Raw genomic sequence first — 17,880 nt, 5'->3', positions numbered from 1 at the left:
GATGCCTAGATTGTATCTTACAAATACTGCGAAACTTTCAATCTAGTTCCGGGAATCGTTCAAGTGCTACATCCGTACTATCGCCACCTTGTTTCAAGTCCGAAAGTAAAAAAAGTCTGGGCTGGGGTGACAAGGACCGCCTTCGCCCGTCACTTCGAGACGTGCGTATTGTGGATGAGGGCCGCCGGGCTCAAAAGAGCTGGATTCCTAAAGGCTCTGTTATGCTCTGACGTCGAGTGTATCAAACGCAGCGTATATAGAGCAGCGTACACAGATACTGATTGTTTGCAGATATCGAGTTCCTGCTCGCCGGCCAATGAAACGCGCGCGTTCTGCGCTGCGCTACGTTTGCTGCGCTCAACGTCGGAGTATAACAGAGCATTAACCAAGGTCTCTCAATCACATCTATAATGATGAGCAAACATTACGGCCTCCCTGACCACGACACGGAGGGTGAGTGGAAGCGTAGAAAAAAAGCACTGCCATTAGTTCGAGTGAATTCGAAAAAAAAAAAAAAAAACGCTCCTGAAACTTGGTGGAACGTACTTACGTTCAAGCAAGAAAAATTACAATGCAATAAATAAATTTAAACTTTCCTTGATCATTCTGATAAACGTGAAGAGCACACCATTTGTCCTTGGTTTCTTTGGCGTGCGTTATGATATGAATTATGATTCCTTAAGTGAGGCTTTGGGTGGTTTCATGTGGGTTGCACACACATATGACTCATGCGCTCCTCTGTTTTATCAGAATTTTTAAGACAAGTTTAAATTTAGCAAGGAATGAATTCTGAAGAAACTATATATATGCTTCATTGAGGAGTTTTTATGGGTACTACTATTTCTGACGCTGCGTGGAGCGCCTTTAGATCTTAATGCCCTCTAATTGCGAGGACTCCTTGTGGTTACCGAACTAATCGCGAGGATAGTTGGATTAGCGTGCCCGCTTTACCCTATATTGACTGATTTGCAAAGTTGTGGCATCATGAGCGGGCTGCTCTATTTGTTTTTGCTTTACTGTAAGCTATCGTGTAGCGTTATTGAGATCACGTGGGGAGCTACGCTTTATAATTGGACGTTCAGGTACGCGAGCCGACAGCCTTCTAAGATACCGCAGCCCGTTAGCCATACCCAATACAGCTGCTTGCGTTCACATTAACCTTCTCCTCGTGGTGATCGTAGGGTCCGTGGCTTGATTCCCTCTCAGCTGCTTGGTTAATCTCGCTTGTTATGATTCATTAGGCACAATTGTAATTACGTGTGTTTAAGTGTAGCGAAGTTTGCCTTCTAAATGCTTCCATGTGCCTGCTGCGGGATGTGTATGCTGTGTTTTGCCTTCACCTGTGTATAAAGCCTCTTCGTCACACTCGAGTATAACGCTTTTCGCATGAAATGCATCCAATAAACACATTGTGTGTTAAAACAATCACAGTTTGCAGCCTTCGTTCTCGACGAATATCACGACACATATGGGCGCCAGTGCTTGATCCTCCTTGTCACTATACGCCTCAGAAAGTCACGTAACTCACCGGTTCAACAACAAGTAGACATTTACTGCAGTTTGGTGATACAGCTTCTCTCCCCACTTTGAGTAATTTATTGACTGTCCTCGCCACGCGTCGCGATTAAAAAAGCCCCTACAGATAGTTCCGCGCCAGCCTTTCATCAATGGCGTAGTGCCTTTTGATACCCCGATTGGAATTGTCCGCCTTACGGTGGAAATGGGCGTAGATACTTTAACCAGAGCCGTATATGTAGAGAGTTTGGCCATTCGTTGGGAAGTATAGGAGACAAATGAAGCGGCGCCATTGGCCGAAAGCGGGCTGGGCGTGTTCCAGGGCGTCTTCAGAAATTCGAATGTGACCAACCAGAAGCCGGAAATAATACCCTGGCGGTGGTCGCGAGAAACAAACCTGATAACTGCATTGGAGTAACTCTCGATGACTGAAAATATGGTACACGTGATGTTTCAATCACACTCATCTAAAATGATGGTGGAAGAGTGCGACTAGCGGAAAGATCGACATAATCCTGACGCCAAACGCCGAGCGCCGGGAATCTGCCGTCAGAGCGGTCACACTCTGTCCGCGCAAAACAGAGTTGAGCGGCGCATTCGTTTCTTACATCTTTCTGCATGATCATAATAAAACAACACGTGCACCCTATTTTCAACCACAAGGAGTTACTGTACTTCACTCTTACGCACTTATTAAAACCATATACGAACAGAGACCTTGGATGATCGATCGGCTCAGAACTGTTTCTCGCTACCACCGCTAGGGGATACTTTTCGGCTTCTGGTTGGTCAAGAGAGCATGCCAAGCCCCCTTTCCGAGTCTGCCGCACGCCCTGGCTCTGCCCGCGCCTCCCATTGACCAAACTCTCTCAATACACGGCTCTGACTTTAACATGCGGGCGACCTGGTGAAGCGCTTTGTACTTCCCGGTTACTCCCAAGCGATATTTTTTTATCCAGCAGGGACACATCGCCATATAATATAACGTGAAATTTATATTGTTAGAGAGTTTATGTTGCTGAGTGAATGCCTGAGAAATGCGTAATGTCTCCAAGGGTACACAAAAACACATATTTGAAATTGATATGCACATGTTGCATCTCTTATATGTTTGGTTTGTGTTTATTTTCCAGAAATTGCTTACTTAATTTTGTTTATATCCAACTCGCCCTTCATACCAACTTAGAACACTGCCTAATATTCCCAATTCATCACTTGTAAACTATCAAAATATCAACTATACATGTGTTATGCTAATGCGTCAGAATATATTCATAATACTAAGTGTTTGACCCCGGGTAAAAATGTTCTTTTTCAGAAAGTTCAAATTTTAACCTTCTCGATGATTGGCTATGTAAATTTGTTGCAGTGTCTTAACTATCCACTCTAACCCTAATGAAAAAAAACATTTGTATAAGAAATTTTTTGTGGCCAATAAACATATATCAATCATACAAGATATACAAGAACATAAAAGGACCATACAAGAACTATATAAGAACATATAAAAACCATATAATAAACTTGTAAAAACTTCTCTCGAGTTTTGTTTTATAAAAGTATTATATGTCTCAGTTCCTACATGGTTCTCATATGTTCTTTTATATCTTGTATGAATCAAATGCGTTCATTGGACACAGAAAGTTTTCATAGAAATGAGATTTTTGGATAGAAAAGCATTTAAGTGTAATGCATTCATTTGCGCATTGCCCAAAGTTTCGACATTTATTGAGAAGAAACCATGCCATATGTTTCGATTTATATTTTTACCTGTAGGTGTAAGCCCTGGGAATGACACACCAGTGGGACAGTATCCAAAGGTTGTAAAGAGGGCGAGTGGAACTGTTGCACTTGTAACGCAAGATTTCTGGTTTGGAAAATATTTGGGCTATTTGAAAATACAATTCTACAAGAATGGAACGCTGAAGGACTGGTCGGGAAATCCTATTCTCCTGGACAGCTCGGTTGAGCAAGGTACGACCCGCATTCTGGTAGGAATCAGCGTATGTTGGCTCGGTTTTATTATTGTGCTACAAATTGAGAAAACATCTCTAAGCCCCTGCGATTCTACCATTGAAAATTGTGTGAACACTAATATAGTATAAACACATTTTGTGCACATTTATGATAAAACTTGGTTGTGTTGCGTTGTCACGCTTAAGCGCATGTAGGCGCGCTGCTGTTGATAGCCGCAGCCCCGAAAGCGATATGTTCAGCATCGCACTTTTTCCTTTATTTGTTCTTGGCAGCAACCGATAATGCACTTCGGATTTCGTCTCTCGGCGAGCCTGCCTGGGAGTAAAATCCGTCTGCTCTGCTTTCGGAGTCGTCTTCTCGCCGTGGCCTAGGGCCCTGGTGGGCCGAACGCAACACTTGTGACAAAATGGCGGGAAAAAATAGATTTTTTTTTACGTCACAGAGCTGGCCGCAACACTGACTGAAATCTAAAATTTTGAGTTAACTGCGGCTGACTAGTGAACACTTAACCAAAAACGTTATTGTAAATAAGCTTAAATTAAATTATCTTTGGCTAATAATTTGACACAACGCGGTATCACCTGGTTTATGTTACCCTTGATAAATATTTAGGAACCGAGAAACCTAGTTTTAGTACGCACTTTGTATTCTAACTATATAGCCTTTGACCCAGAAAGCGTAGAAAAGAGGGAATACCTGTATCCTCATGTTTAAGTGGCTTTTTTTTTCTAGCAGGATTTTAGTTATGTTGACGAACTAAGCAAATACGGAACGTTTGCAATTAGTTTTATTCTACACTTGAGTTTAAATTTATTTTTAGCTGCGGAAAAGAATTTTACATGAAACGCAAAAAACATCCTACAATTGGCATAATTTCCTTATAATTTTCACCCTATATTTAGTACATCGCCATGCAGCAAAAAGCCAGGGACGTAGCAAACGTATTTACCACAAACATACGTTTTGGTACGCAACTCTTCCTTACAACAACATAGCTTGAAATGAAAATGCGAGTATATTTCTCTACCGACTATTCAGAAAGCAATTTGTTTTTGCAATCTAGGAGCATGAGCTTGCGAGTTATGGAGTTATTAGAAACGAGTGCCCTTAAAACGTGAGGGGGTTACTATTATGTGTTCGGACGTTTTAGGACCTTAGAGCTACTGTGCAGATAAAATTCAAGAAAAATTGGTTATTGATTTAGCATGTTAACTGTGTCCTACACATTGGTTTTCCTTGTGCTTGCGAGAGAAGTAGCTAAGCACGATTATATAAACGCACTTTTACATATTACAAATTATATCCGTTAGTTAGATGGTCCTTCCTACAGAATTCTGAGAACGCGTACAGGTAGATAATATGTTTTATCCTACTTGTACTTCCGTAATATATCCTTTTTTTGTTCCCTGGTGTCCCCTCACTTGGCAGCGTTTTCTTCCTTTCTGTATCAAGTCGCTAATATTTTCGCGCAGGCAGGATTATGATCTTTTCAATATTTGGGCAGAATCATAGATTAACACAACTTTGGTCGCTGTCAACTTGACAAACGTAGGGCGTCTGTTGTTACCCTCAATCTGATTGGCTGCAGAGCAGTAATACAATGGTGGAAACTCGACAAGACCTGCGTTTATTAAGCAGTCTGTGACTACAGCAGAATAACAACTTGGACAGTTCATTATGGGATCTAATGCTGGAAAGATATAAATTGTCTCACAATTGAATATATTTCGGGTAAAATCTGGCGTGTGCCGCGCCATGCCTGTAGTAACTTTTTCTTGTCGGTGGCCAGAGCTCCGTAAATATTGGAATATTGGGTATTGATGATATCACAGAAAGTTAGTCTATAACTTATGTCTGGTTCCTGAGTTATTTCGCATCATTAATTTTTGATGTCCTAGCCTCAGAAAAAAATTACAGTGCGTCAAAGCGGGAAAATTCAGCTCTGAGTGTCTCATCGAAAAACAAATCTGCTTGAACATGATCTGCGGATACTGAAAGATTTCTGTTTGGAATCTGGAAGGTGTATACTGTTGAAACCGGTTATAACGAAGTCCATCATAATGAAATAGCGGCTACAGGGTGGCGATCACCGTTTCCCGTTCCCCTTTTCACTTCGTTATAACCGAAGTTGGTTATGACGTAATAGCGGCTACAGCGAATCGATCACGACTTCCGATTCCCTTTTGCACTTTGTTATAACCGAAGTCGGTTATAAAGAAATAGCGGATATAGCAAAGTGATTTACGGTTTTCGTTGACTTCGTTATAACCGGTCTCGACATTAGCAAAAATGCATCGGTGAATAAAACAGCCTTATGCGCGATTAAAAATAATGCGAACATAATCTTGCCAGATAACAAAACCCTAGAGATGCTGGAACCCTACAGACGGGCAGTTATAGAGGCCGGAGAGGAGTATATTGGAATCTCTAAGGTGCTGCTCGAAGCCGACCACAAGATCTGCCGCCTGAAAGAATGCAACATGGTGAATACCATAGCCGACTCGTTTCTGGCCTACTACGCCGACAGGAACAGCACCGTTCCGGGCGCCTGGTCGGACGTAAATGCTGCTGTTGTGAACGCCGGAATCACAAGGTCGTCCATTAAACAAGGTGGGCGATATATGTTATTTAGCCAGCACTGAAAAGAGTTATTTAAGATAAGATGGCTGAATTCATATCATAATTTACTTCAACGTTTTTAAGCAATGTGTGCTGCATACACATTCGGCTTCTACTTTTATTACATCACGAACGACATCTATTTTGCCTTCAGCGTAGAATAAAAGAGATATTATACTTATCTCATACTATAGTATACCAGATCTAAACAAGCGAACTGCAAAACCTAGTCGGCATGAGCGAGAACAAAAGGTTATTTTTAATAAAAGATGTAATAAATCTCACACAATATATAAGACATACAACATACCTGTCTTATGGCAAGCGTATGCTTTGCATGAGAATAAAAAAATAATAACGTTTATTTTAAAATAAAATAAAAATGTTGAGCCCCTGGTCCGCTCTAGGGTTGAACAATTGCATACGGGACCCGCGAAAGCAGGCTCATGATTTAAGCATACAAAAAACATAACTGAATTTTACATGAACAGACATAAAAAACTTATGATATCATTGCAAGTATGTGTGCAACGTAAGTTATTACCATAATGGCATGCAATACACAAAAACTCTGTCCCATGAAAGAAATGGCAACAATAGACACTACATAAAATCTCTGACACTCTCCTACGTAATATAATATTCAGAAATCACTAAAATATTATTATAAAATTAAAGTGAAGCTGTATACATCATCCAAGAGCGATGACAACACACAATCTGATTGGTGAATTAAACATAGCTAACCGTACCATAATTTTTTTGAACTCGACTTAAGAATACAAATACTTTATTTCATTGGGTTTACCATAATTTTTACTATTTGAAATTGGTTTTGAAAATAATTTTACGGAACAAGTTAAAACAACTCTGAAAACGTGTTTCGTATAATTTGGTAGCATGACAGTTATTAATGGCAGGGGTCGGCAGCCGGCAGACCGCTGCCACATATTGTCACGAATGACAATTGATGAGGCGAAGATAACTGAAGAAACTAAATGTTTAATGGGGCGAACTTTTGCCCAATACAAAAAGGGAACAGAAGAAAAAAGCAGAGCGTCGAGGGCGTCGATGTCGGCGAAACCGCAGGATTGAGCGTAGGGGCGAGACTGACTCCGCTCGCCTTGCGAAGTCTCTTCTGTACCCTCGTGGGCTCCTGGATCGTTCGGCGTAGAACTTTCGGTGCGTAGAATATTCGGAACTCGATCAGGCGCGAATGCTCTCGAACTTACGAGAAGGCCAAATTGAAAGACTAAATAAAAGGACAGTACGCTAACTGGAATCGAACCTTCACCTTCCGCGCGAAAGTCAAGCGCGGTAACTACTCGGCCACGCACGCGCTTGCTCGCCGACGCGCGTGGCATTACTGCCCTCTTTAAAAGCGCATCGTCTCGATGCGACGTGCTGGGAAACAAAAACAGCAAAAAAAATAATAATGGCAAACTACGTAGACTTGTGCAGCACAATCCTAGCGAGTGAATTACAAAACAAAATTCACTGTCCTATCGATCGTAGTACGGCTTGAGTCGCACGATGTGGACGACTTCCGGTTGTGGAGGGCGGCGTGATGAAGTCCGTGTTCCGTCAGGCATCACCTCGTAGTTCAGGTCCCCGAGTTGACGAAGCACTTTGTAGAATCCAAAGTAGCGTTTGAGGAGTTTCTCGCTGAGACCGCGGCGGCGAATCGGTGTCCACACCCACACCCTGTCTCCGGGCTGGAAGTGGACGTCCCGACGACGAAGGTTGTAGCGGTCAGTGTCGACACGTTGGTGGGCTTTAATCCGTACGCTGGCGAGCTGAGGAACTTCTCCCGTTGGGCAACCACCTGGGCGTCGTCGCTTCCGTCGACAGCCGGTTCGTGGGGTAAAATAGCGTCCAGCATTGTCGTTACCTTGCGCCCATGCACCAATTGAAAGGGTGTCACTCCAGTGGTCTCTTGTACGGCCGTGTTGTAGGCAAATGTGACGTACGGCGACACCTCGTCCCATGTTTTGTGCTCCACGTCGACATACATGGAGATCATGTTGGCGATGGTCGTGTTTAGGCGTTCCGTCAGCCCATTAGTCTGAGGATGGTACGCTGTGGTTCGCCGGTGGTTCGTGTTGCTAAGACGGAGGATCTCCTGCATCACCTGGGCCATGAACGATGATTCACGGTTTGAAATGAGGACTTCAGGGGCGCCGTGTCGGAGTACAATGGACTCGATAAAAAACTTGGCGACTTCAACAGCCGTTCCTGATGGAAGGGCTTTCGTCTTGGCGTACCGTGTGAGATAATCGGTTGCGACAATGATCCATCGGTTTCCATGCGTCGAGGGTGGGAATGGTCCAAGTAAATCCATTCCGATTTGCTGGAAAGGGGCCGATGGTGGCGCAATAAACTGAAGAAGTCCTGCCGGTCTCGTCGGTGGTTTCTACCGTCGTTGACACTCGTGGCAAGAGCGGGTGTAGTGGTGGGCTGTCTTCGCGAGCTTAGGCCAGTAGTACTTTTCGCGTATCTTGGCAAGAGTCCTGCTGTAGCCAAGGTGTCCCGCCACCGGGTCATCGTGGCAGGCTTGAAATATTTCCTCTCGAAGACTGGAAAGGATCACCAACAGCCACGCCGTGTTGTTGTCACTGAAGTTCTCCTTGTAGATCACACCTTGTCGGATGAAGAAGGTTGGCAGTGTTCGTACGAAAACGAGGGGAATGGCACTTCCTTGCCCCTCTAAGTGCCCATGAGTGCTCGCAGGTCAGGGTCGTCTCGTTGAAGTGCTGCCATGTCGCTGACATTCAGGGCGCCGAAAAAACACTCATCGTCTTCGTCTTTGGTGCAGACAGGACCGGCCTCGACTGGGGCCCTTGACAGGCAGTCAGCGTCATTATGCTTCCGGCCGGGCTTGTACACCACGGTCATGTCGAACTCCTGCAGCCGTAGGCTCCACCGGGCGAGGCGTCCGGAGGGGTCGTTCAGACTCGCGAGCCAGCAGAGCGAGTGGTGGTCTGTGACCACGCGAAAAGAACGTCCATACAAATATGAGCCAAACTTTGTTATTGCCCAGACGACAGCGAGGCACTCCTTTTCAGTCGTTGAGTAGTTCCTTTCCGCGTTAGACAGCGTCCGACTTGCGTATGCCATGACTCGCTCTGCCCCATCCTGCATTTGGACTAGAACAGCCCCCAGTGCGGTGTTACTGGCGTCGGTGTGGATCTCCGTTTCAGCAAACTGGTCAAAATGGCCAAGAATCTGGGGCGTCGAGAGTCTTCGTTTGAGCCCGTCGAATGACCGCTGGTGTTCTTCTGTCCACTCGAACTTTACGGCGTCCTTCGTAAAGTGCGTCAGCGATGCGCACAGCTTGGCGAAGTCTCGAACAACGCGCCTGTAGTAGGCACAGAGTCCGAGAAATCTTCTCACGGCCTTCTTGTCAGACGGCGGCGTAAATGCAGCTAAGGCGCGGGTCTTCTCGGGGTCAGAGAGAACACCTTTGTTGTTCAAGATGTAGCCAAGGAGCTTTAGTTCTCCATAGGCGAATCGACACTTTGTTAGCTTGAGTGACAGGCCGGCGGTCTTGATGGCTTGAAGCACGGCTTGAAGTCGTCCCAGGTGCTCGTCGAAATCTCGTAATAATACCACGACATCGTCTAGGTAGACGAGGCACCTCTGCCATTTCAGACCTGCCGGCACGGTGTCCATGACACCCAAGGAAGGTGGCTGGTGCTGTACAAAGTCCGAACAGCATCACTTTGAACTCGTACAGTCCGTCGGGAGTGACGAAGGCAGTTTTCTCTCGGTCCCGTTCGTCGACTTCAATCTGCCAGTAGCCACTCTTCAGGTCCATCGACAAAAAATATCGGGAGTGGCGCAGTTGGCCTAGGTGTATCGTCGATGCGGGGGAGCGGATAGACGTCCTTAGTCCCAGCATTCAGTCTAGGATAGTCTACGCAGAACCTCAGGGTTCCGTCCTTCTTCTTTACAAGGACGACTGGGGACGCCCACGGACTTCTTGAGGGTTGAATGATGTCGTCGTTGAGCATTTCCTGGACTTCATCTTGAATCACCTTCCTTTCCTTTAAGGAGACTTTACGGCGACTGGTGGACAGGGAGCGCGTCGTCGTCGGTAACAATGCGATGTTTCGCCATTGGTGTTTGGCGAGCTTTCGAAGACGTGGCAAAAACAGTCACTGTATTCGGCGAAGAGATCAACCAGCTGCCGGCGCTTAGAAGCCGGGAGCTCGGCGTAGATGTCGAGCTGCAGCGGCGACGTGCTCTTCTGCTGGCACGACGAAGTTCTCTCAGCGATTGTGGTGACCACGGCTGGCGCCTGAAGCTCGTCGACGTGGCCCACGGTGATACCCCTCGTTAGGTGCTGCGGCTCCTCTTGAAAGTTTGTCACGAGAACAGTTGTACGTACCTCTTGGAGATCCGTTACGCCTCGTGCGACGCCGATTCCTTTTTTAAGGAGCAGTTGGACTCTGACTTCCAGAAGAGCTTCACCGTGCATGGCTGCGTCGGTTACGACGGTTACGAAAACACTCGACCGCGGCGGCAGGTTCACATGGTTGGCAATAACTCGGATCGCGGTTGACGTCGTGTTCGTCTCCACCAGCAGCAGAACAGGCTTTCGCAGCGTCAACTGGTTTGTCCCGAGTTCAATGATGGCGCCATACTCGCAAAGGAATTCCTTCCGAGGATAATGTCCCTCGAACAGTCTTGCAGAACGACGAACTTCACAGGGCACGTCTCACCGTGGATCTCGACTCGAGCAGTGCATCTCCCGACTGGTGTGATGAGGTGCCCACCGGGCGGTTCGTATTTGAGGGCCTTCCCTCGGCGTTGTCACTTTTCGCAGGCGGCGAGAGAGCCTCCCACTCAAGACTGAGTAGTCTGCTCCGGTGTCCACGAATGCTGATGCGTCGTGGCCGTCGATAATAACGCTTAGGTTGTTAGACACCGAAGCAGGAGCGTCGCTGCGATGCGCAGCGTCGGGAGAGTGGGAGTGCTTTGTCGTTCTTGGAGGCTCTTTACTTCGGTCGTCTTCGGCGAAGGGTAGCCTTCAAGGGCTGAGCACGTCGCTTAGCCGGGATGTCTTAGGAGGGGTACGATTAGCGGGCATAAAATGGAATACCCCGCACCTCCACCAAAATGTCACGAATGACTATTGGTGAAGCGAAGATAACTGAAGAAACTAAACGTTTAATGGGGCGAACTTGTGCCCAAAACAAAAAGAGAACAGAAGAAAACAGCAGAGCATCGCGGGCGTCGATGTCGGCGAAACCGCAGGATCGAGCGCAGGGGCGAGACTGACTCCATTCGCCTTGCGGAGTCTCTTACGTACCCTCGTGGGTTTCTGGATCATTCGGCGTAGAACTTTCGGTGCGTAGAATATTCGGAACTCGATCAGGCGAGATTGTTCTCGAACTTACGAGAAGGCCAAATTGAAAGAGTAAATAAAAGGACAGTCCGCTAACTGGGGGAACCGAACCTACACCTTCCGCGCGAAAGTCAAGCGCGGTAACCACTCGGCCACGCACGCGCTTTCTCGCCGACGCGCGCGGCCTTATGGTCCGCGAGGCAATAATATGCGACCGCCCACAAGCTCCCAGAAAAACCTACCCCCCCCCCCCCCGCCCGTCTATACACACACCCAATTTTGAAGACCATACAATGGCGAGTTAAATGTCGTTGGTTTCAAATCTAAGGTAAAATAATTGCACTCCTGAGGGTTTTTTCTTTGCAGGTTCGCTGTGTTATCTATCAACAATTGTGTGCCAAAAAGATGCATTGCAAATCAATAAATAAAGTCGTTGATTATTGGCATAAATTTCCTTCGGAATCACTTTTCGTACCATCCTCATTCTTTTTTCGCATACAGAGGCGTACAGAAGTTCGATGGGTCTTTAAAACAAGAGTTTCGAAACTTCGCAGTTTTTTGTCCGTGGAAAGACGCCCCTGGAGGAACTCTCTGATTATAAATACTTGTGTCACTTGGCATCACTGGCTGATATCTCATGGCACCTGAACAACCGACACGTAGGAGTTCAAAGGGAACGAAAACTCGTAGCGGGAATGGCCTCAGAATGGAGATTTCAAGATAAAGTTTAAGTGCTTTAAACAAAGAGGAATTTCTATCAACAAAAATGCTAGGAATTTTTGCTTTAGAAAAGCTTTGCACGAAGAGCGAGCATACAATTACGGAAAGATACTCTGTGTGAGATGGTACGTGATGCGAACGGGGAGTTCGAATTCAGCTTTGCTAACTTTCACGTTTTCCAGAAGTCCTTCATATGACAGACCTCGACAAAGTTCAAGGTGTAAATCAAAATGTTCACAAAAAAAAAAAAAAAGCTTGAATGAAATTGACCTCATCAACTTCGTGAACTTTTAAGATGACCTTTCTCAATTAGTTCGAAAAATATACGAAATCTCGCAGCAGCCTTCATCGCAGTGTTCGCTATAGCACTTATCTCCGTGAACAACATCTGTTTTCGAATGACAAAATGAATATCTCCAAAACGATTTAGTATTCGGATCTTGGCAAGCATGCTACATATTAAGAAAAAAACTTAGGACCAGCCCGATGAGTGCACCTAAAGAGGTCTTCAGTTTTGGTTTAGGGCTCGGGCGAGCTGACGTTGCGTTTCGGTGACGACGCCGAGGATGTTGTCCGATGCGAGGAGTTGTACTTCGTGGTCGTTGACGTGCTCGAAGGCGCAACGATTTGACGTTTGTGGCACATTGACTTGCGTTGATCGACGTGTTTATCTCCTTCTCGCTGGTTGGTGCCCTGACCATTGCCGAGGTTCAAAGCATGGACAAGCGTTTGGAGTTGTCTTGACCTTCTGATTTCGTCGCGGAGATTGTCCTGAGCGCTGGGGTCTGCGATAATTCACATTGTCGATTGCGCATGTTAGTTATACCGTTCTCATTCATTCTTCGACTGAAACGAATAGTCATTAGTCCGGATTGAAGGGATAAAGGTAGCAACGTTTAATTTACACGTCTTGGGAATTCCGTCGCCATGTTTCCGGCTTCTTCCGTGATGTCGTCCTCGACGCGGCTGCCTTGCCGACAGGAATCGGAGTCACATTTTTGTTACCATGGGTCTTGGAAACAATCTTTTTTCTCTGCGCATCGCTTTAAACTGACCCTCGCCAAATTCTCTCGTTTTTGATCCGGTCCGCTCCGTCTCAGCTTTGCTATGATTCGGCGCACTGCAGCAAAAGGTTGCCGACCCCTGATCCATGGTATCAAAAGCTTTGGATAGGCCAAGGAAAAGCGTTCGAATAATTTTATTATTTTGAAGTAACCTATATATAATGTTTGAAGAGTTCCTCACAAGCACCGTCTTGCTTTTATGTTGACTTACGTTAAAAAAAACCATAAAGTTTTTGCATGTATTAATCAGAACGTGCACAGAAGCACGTGATTGCTTCAGTTAAATATTTTTCTCTAATTAGTGAAACTGTAGGTTATATAAAATTGGCCTATAATTCTAAAGTTTCTTTTTATATTACTTTTTGAGCAGAAGCCTTAATACTGATAAATGAAACCCGTATTAGATTTTTAACTTATAAAAATTTCATCCAGGTTTAAAACGAGAATGTTTCTCAATTAACTAAAATCACAATAAAGACATCGCAATCGCATAAACTAGGTTCACAGGTTTCAATATTGGCATGCCAGAAATATATTTGAGGTCGATTTCGTTCTGTCTTTACTGCTCTATATGCGTTGAAGTCGAATTTTGTTTTACTGCCGGAAGTAGTATGACTGTTATTTCATATTATATCTCTTAAAATCTGGAGGGTATTTACAATTTTATTATTAAAAAAATTTCTAAGCTCTCGAAGGTCTGTAGTTTTGCCAAAATTTTAGTAATTTCATGATCAATGTTTCGTGTGTCCGGTTCGGCCGTTAAATGCCCAACTAGTTGACAAATTCATCGAAGACATCTTCTGCAGTCCTTAGATTCATTAGGATGATATTTTTTCTTGGGTAAGCGTATTGTTGCCGTTACCTTATTTGGCATTTTTAGGGACTCCTCTTTAAGAAGCATGTTACCCGGGTTTCACTAAAACCTCTATCATGTCTTGTTATTTAAATAGCAAAGCTTATTTATGTTTCTAATAAATATTTCATAACATATCATCTTGCAACATTTTTAATTCTTGTCATTTTGAGTCGGATTACATTTTTCAAATTATTTCATCTTATTGCTGGTATGTCGAGACATCAAGCTTCTTGTTGTAGGTACTGATTATTTTATCATGTAACACGCTGCGTACTATTTTCTGTCGCGTTTTGAGCGTTTTATCGACGAGAGAGCAGAAGCAGCGACAGGAAAGAAAAACATCATATGACAACTGTTCTCACTAAGGCGCTACTGTAAGTGCTAAGGAGACACCAATTATAAATAAAGGAATTTCTGAAGACGAATTACTCTTTGTATCACACACTTGTGCACGAACAAACAAGAAACTAATGAAATAAAAAAAGAGACCCCAAGAGGACTCGAACGCAAGACTTTGTCAAACAAAAAGTGACGGCTGGACCGCCTTTTATTTATTTTTCTTCTTTATTGTCTAGCATGCCACCACTTTTTCGATCATTATTGCCGGTCTCTTTCTTTCGGTTTTCAGCCCAGGCAAAAACGCGAGCCGTTCCGGGAGTATATAATCCTACTAAGCAGACGCAGGCCCAGGACGTTCTTGTGTCTTTCCTTTAATTATTCTATTACTATCTTTCTCGCCAATAACTTTACACGCCGCTCCGGAAGTGCTCCAAGGCTATTTATTTCGCTCATGCTCTATGCCTCTTTGTCCTCATTCTGAAAACAGGCACACGCTTGTCATGAAAGCGAGGACTTATTTCAGGGACGCTGTATGGCGCTCGTTTCGGGATGCGGCTCAACCGATCGGAAATGCAAAAAAGTTACCTAAAAGTTTTTATTATCTCGGAAAAGTACTGCCGGTGTGTACATTAAATATTCGGTCCCCACATAATGACGAATGCCAGAAACGACTACGACACAAAGTAGAGTGATATCTCGGTGCTTTTCTTGTTTCAGTATTAAAATTAGTAAAAATAAAAAACGCGATAACCGATCAAAGGATATGACGAGGCCCTTTTCTAAAATTGTTTAAATTGAGCTAACATTTCATAATCATTCCTTTGAAACTGTGATTGCGACATGACCCACGAAACCATTAATTTTAAAAGCGAACTGAAATTATTAATGAGTTAATGGCCTCGCTGAAATAAATTTCCGTCATTTAATTTCCACTGAAAATAGTGCGCATAGGGCGATGACGGCATCCATGTAACTGTCACCACCTTTTTTCCAACAAAAAGGATATTGTTTGCATTAGAAAGAAACGTTCTTTATTATGCATTTGTGCCAGAATTCGAGCGCGCATTTGTCAGGAGACAGCATTCAATTGTACGCACTATTCTCCTACGATACAATTAGTGTGTTTTTGCAAAACCTTAATTACCAGGAGTCTCACTACTTTAACGGCTCTTTGTAATACGGTCAATTGTGTTTTTCTCAATACACATAAAGCCCTCAAGCACACATTTATTATTTTTTGAAGTACTTGTTTTAGCTTAGTTAACCGTTGAATCTTCGTCACTGCAGTGTATTTGCGAAGTAACTATTGCCTCTAAAGTTGCTTTACATGTATCGTATTGCATTATAGGTATTGTACGCCGAAAAGACATCATGGCCGCCATGCCCCTCGAAAGTTCTCTGGCTGTGCTCACAATGACCGGACTTCAATTGCGGAAAATGTGTGAGCATGGTACATCGAAGTTCACTTGGGCGAACGATCCTGAGGGATCATTCCTTCAGGTGTCAGGTATGACATGACAAATAATTTACACAATTATACAAAGCGAACAATAACGGGATAAAATATGTTGTAGGTAAAATATCAATAATATACAATGCCTAAACAAGTGACTCTGGAAAAATAAAGAGTTTTTTAAGAATAACATTATCGACCGCGCGGACGTCAGGTTAGGAAAGTAAAATGAAAACTAGCAGATTAGTTACCTAAAATACACTCATTAACATTTAAAACAAAAAAAAATATTTCAGCATACTTCAATCAAATATTTCTTACCTGTCGTTAAAATATGCAATATCACTTGAGATTTAAAAAAACTAAAGTTTGCTCCGCGTTTTTCTCTGGAAAATGTAACTTACGAGCAGCCAGATACCTAAACTTGACGCAAAAGAAAGGCTGAAGTCCATGACAGACGCGACGTCCACCTCCAAAGAGGGCGCTGGTTGCGACTCACCAGTAGAATAACAGACCAGAGCATTTCCTTTTTTTTTTATTGCTTAAGCCGTAAACTTCTTATTGGCGGAGAAGGAGTCACATGCTCCAAATGTGAGTACGGTGCTTGCGGGGATGCTGCCTTGTGGAGCGTCGGTTTTGGGTTGAAACATAATTTTGGCATGTGTTCCCGAAATGTATATTTTACACTGATCTTTAAAAAAACAGGAAGTGTCTCGAAACTTAGGAAACTGTCTGTCACAATTAGGCCTATGTAATTGCGTTCTTTCTATGACGCGAGCGCTGTTTCTAAGCGGCCCGATGGCGCATATGCACGGTGAATGCCCTACCCATCTCGTTGCACCCCGCTTCCTCCGCTGAACTTATTAGACAAAATCTGAGACCCTTGCGATGCTCTTCTCTGAAAGCGCAGCATATACATTTACTCTAGCTACCATAAACTGAGTCACATGGAAGAAGAAAAAGCACTTCGTAATCCGATGTCTCCTCCTGACACACACCAAGATCATTTTCTCTTCAAAGTCGGCCCTGCCGAATGCATGTCAGCTTCATCTAGCGCCAGGTCATCTTAATTCCGAACAAAACCAAATACGTATAAAAGTTTTAAACAACTAGAACTCTTATTTATTTGTATAAAGACGAGCTCCAGCCTATTCCTAATTACATCGCTTACCGCTATGTCTGGCGCAGTTGATCACAAAATAAAGAACTCAGTTCAAGTGGAAAGAAAAAAGAACATTTGCCGCGCAAAGAAACTCCTAGATTAAACGTCTCTAGTTTGAATTCCGCTAAGATTTCAAAGCGGATATACAAAATCTGAAACAGCCCTATAGTCCAATGACAACATATAAAAAAGCGGAGTTCTATTCACTTTTCAAATTTTATTGGAAAGTTGCGGAGAACCAATCACGTTAGTCAATGGAGAGATACTATTGAATGATGGATGGTGGTCAGCAAACATACTGAACTCTAAAATGCCATTCCCACTTTTACGCTGCTCAAAGCAGTGTCATGCTTAGAGTGTCCCAATTCAAATTTTATTTCTGAGTAAGAACAGTCTCCCGCCTGATCACTCGCTCACAGAATCTTTACGTTGTACTAGGGGGAAGAGTGAGACACTGGTTTGAAATTCACGAACCTTCCCTTACGTCGTTGGGCAGTTTTGCAGCTGAATCGAAGACGATTTGCAAGAACTAAAAAGAGCGACAGTGAGCGAAGTAAATAATTTAAACCCAGTCTCAATGTCCAAACGAAAGCACTACCAGCTTAATTGAAGATGTATTAAGCATCAGCAACCATGCCAACCCCAATGCTCCCTAGAAGTTTGTTGCACGTCCTCATAAAATATCTTAATAGTTTAATTTTTGGCAGCAACTAAGGGCGTTGATGGTTTTGTTGCTACGGCGACCAACATCGGGTGAGCGCTGTCAGCCAGAGCTCATTATCACATACCCCAGTGTTTTTCCCGTGCCTGCATTTTTAGCTTCCC

The 17,880-nt window shown here is 44.0% G+C and overlaps 1 pseudogene; it reads left to right on the top strand.

Moving 5' to 3' along the window:
- Positions 1 to 410: 410 nt before the first annotated feature.
- Positions 411 to 15,885, top strand: LOC120836083 (annotated as a pseudogene).
- The last annotated feature ends 1,995 nt before the right edge of the window (positions 15,886 to 17,880 follow it).

This window comes from Ixodes scapularis, unplaced genomic scaffold (genome assembly GCF_016920785.2).
Source record: "Ixodes scapularis isolate PalLabHiFi unplaced genomic scaffold, ASM1692078v2 PGA_scaffold2__306_contigs__length_199485367, whole genome shotgun sequence".
NCBI lineage: Eukaryota > Metazoa > Arthropoda > Arachnida > Ixodida > Ixodidae > Ixodes > Ixodes scapularis.
The sequence above is the reverse complement of the archived record's forward strand: the minus strand, read 5'-3'. Positions and strand labels throughout refer to the sequence as shown.